This window comes from Meleagris gallopavo, chromosome 3 (genome assembly GCF_000146605.3).
Source record: "Meleagris gallopavo isolate NT-WF06-2002-E0010 breed Aviagen turkey brand Nicholas breeding stock chromosome 3, Turkey_5.1, whole genome shotgun sequence".
Taxonomy (NCBI): Eukaryota; Metazoa; Chordata; class Aves; order Galliformes; family Phasianidae; genus Meleagris; species Meleagris gallopavo.
In genome coordinates this window covers 46,534,482-46,537,825 of record NC_015013.2, presented here as the reverse complement: position 1 = coordinate 46,537,825, position 3,344 = coordinate 46,534,482, and positions in this window count along the sequence as shown.

Here is a 3,344-nt window from a genome sequence, read left to right as displayed (position 1 = left end):
AAAAAAAAGGGAGGTTAAATGAATGAATAAAGTCCATATAACTTGTTAGGGCTCAGATTTATTGCCTTCCAACTATATTTTATCTGTCTCTTTATCTCCCTTCTAAGTGTTCTAAGCAGGTTTGTTGCATTTAATTTTTAAACTTAGATCAAATTGCAGAAATGCTATCGTGCATTATTATTTACAGGAGTAATATAGAATGAGTGAAACATTAACAACAACAACAAAAAAGTAGTGAACTTGACATATCACTGATTTCCTAAGACATTTTCAAGCAGAATTTTCATGCCAGACTGAGACAGAGAGGGGAAAGGGCACGATAACCAAAAGTGTATTTTATCATTTGGCTTATAGCATGGAATGTCTATTTCAGCCTCAGATGTTTGGAGAGATGATGGCTGAGCAGAGGAGATACTATTTTTGTTTGTTGGGTTTTTGTTTTGTTTTCATTTAAGATGTCAGGATATACATTAGTAAGGTGACACTTATTCACATACGATATTTTTCTCTTGCATGTCCCTATATCAAGCCATACAGACACAGTGAGAAAATAGAGCTTTTTTTCTCAATTATAGCTAGCCTTTTTCAAATATCTGGTAGCTTTTTTATTATGTTGAATAATATGCATCTTTGCTAAGATACTTTAAAGCAGTGAGTACTGTGGAAGCACTGGCCTCAGTCAAACTCAGAGCAATATGTTGAATACCAACCACTGAAACAGAAGGTGTTTGATCAATGAATGAAATGGGTGAAGACCTCCCCAGTAGAAGTAATCTCTAGAAACCCGCTGCTGCCGCTTTACTGTCTCTTTTGGAAATGGAGAGAAGGGAGGAATTACAAAGGCTAACTGTAGACAAAAGGGTGTAGGCTACCGCATTTCTGTACAAGGGAGCAAGAGGTGGGTTGGGTGCAATTCCTTGTGGAACTCCTTTCCTCTTACTGATTGTGGAGGAGATCCATGGAGACCTGAGATCTTGCTCAGCCTTGGGTTTTCAACCCTCCAAACAGTAAAATAAATGTTTACACCTTCTCTGTAAAACTGCAGGTGAGCACCTGGCTGAAAGTGGCTACAGCTCTGCACAGAACTAATTTGTATTTTTGACCAAGTAATTCTGGGGCAAAAAAGTTCCTCATCTCTTTTTTTTCTGTGCACTACATAGAAAACAAAGCATAATAACTCGGATAAACTTCCTTTGTCTTTGTTATATATTTTTTCCTTTTCTGTTTATGTTATCTTTACTTTTAGAAAAATCTTTAAAGCACTGTTTTATATATTTCCAAAAGTCCATTCTTAAAACTGAAAAAAGCAAATCTACTGTGTTTCTGATATTTAGCCATCTCAGGGACTCTTGGTTGTTCTGTGCTGTGAAAATTGATAATAGTTGACCTTTTAAGTAAAATGGGACTTGCCACTTCTGTCAATATTATTCCACCACAAGTGTTACAAGTGAACAAATAAAATACTCAAGTACTACTTGCTTACTAGATTGAATAGGTTTTGGCAAAGGGGTGCCCCATCCATACAGAAGTGCTATGAATTTACTGGCTCAGCTTGTAAAATAAAGTCACAAGTGGCAAGGATTTTTCTTCATTGAAGAGTCATTGTGGTCTCTGTGTTACTCCATGCTTTATTTTATTTGGATTACCTCGAATAAGACTTCACTGACAATCTGAATGTTTCTACTTAGCATGCAGGGCTAAAGTGTCTCTGGGGAGAACAGTGAGATTAAGGCACACAGCAAGAATTATCCAAAGGGACAACCCCAAATCTACTGCTTTTTTTCTTGATTTATTTCATTAGTCTGCACAGCTATAGTATAATTTCTTCTTTCTCTCGTTATAAGAAGTCATTGTCTTGCTCACATAGTTGAATGGATACAGAAATGGTTTTTATGCAGCGGATTTAAAGTGATGACAATTTCACATGCTCAAGCTCTGAAAGACAATTTATATGTAACTTCGTTATTAGAAGTGATGATAGAGTTGAGAGTCTTATGGTTGGATACTGAACTAGGATATGAAGCTTTCTGATCTTTTACTATAATATAGAACATTGATTCTTAACATGTGGCATTACAAAAGAGGAAGGTTAACAAAGGTGATGACAACATCTGTAAATTAAGTGTCACTCATTGAAGTTTTTATTCAGTGGCAGATCTATGCTAGTTATATAAACTTGTAATACCAGTTCTGTATTTCATTAGACTGAGACATTATCAACAGTGCTCTACTCTGAATTTTGTGGGGTATTATTTAAAACTATGTTTGATAGGTTTCTCTGATGAAAAGCAAGAGTAAAAGGTAATTTTGCCACAATATGTAGATAGAAGACTCCTGTGTGCTTGACTGGTTATCAAAAAAAAACCTTATTTTCATGACAGCTTGAGGAGATCTAGAGTTTTGATATCAGTGAAGCTCATGCTGTGTCAGCTGATTTTTTTTTTATTTTTTTTTAAATCATATTCTTACATTTCTTCTTATCATATGTCAAGCTTGCTTTTAGTCATACTGTCTGCGCTATTGGCTGTCCTGTTCTTCTTGAGTCTTCTAGTCTTATAAACTGTTGGAATAACATGTCCATAAAACAGTGGCTACCATGAATTGTCAATATTTGCATTATTCTAGTGCTAATGAAGTCCAGTCATGAATCAAATTCCCACTGTACTAGGCACAGTGCAGCAAACACAACCCTGTGTCCTCAGACAGTAGTCTTGTAAGACAAGATTTAAGCAACAATAGAATCCAGTGAAATATGGAGATATCAGTCAACATCCAGAAAATAGCTTGAGAACAATAGCTCACTCTTGTCCATTGCTATGAAGACAGAGTATTGCTGTTCTGAATGTGAGTATCAACATTACATTTTAAATAATGTGAATAGATAACAGAGGTGTTTTCTTGCTTTTGTGTTCCATCTTTTATGGGTGACAACTTGATGGAAATTTTTAAGTGCAGATCCATTTGATACTTATATTTTCACAAGGCTAGTAGTAAAAAACAAACAAAAAAATTCTTTCAGACCAGTGAAAATAAAGGAAATCTTTCCACTGCTTTCAAAAGATAAAAGTATATATAAATTTTTTACATCTTGTAGTCTGCTTTTTATTTCTGTGCTGTTGTTTTTTTTTTTTCTTATACCATGTATTTAGTATTTTTTCATATCACAGTCTAAAAGTTAATCCAGGTCTACTGCTGCCTTGTCACAATTCTTTCTTCTTTGCTCCACACCATTTTATTTTATTTTTAATATCACACTGCACTTCTCAACTTCCTTGTCTTTTTTTGAGTAATCACTTAATAAAACAGTACCCATGTATGTATGCCATTTTTTTTGGTGCTTGTTT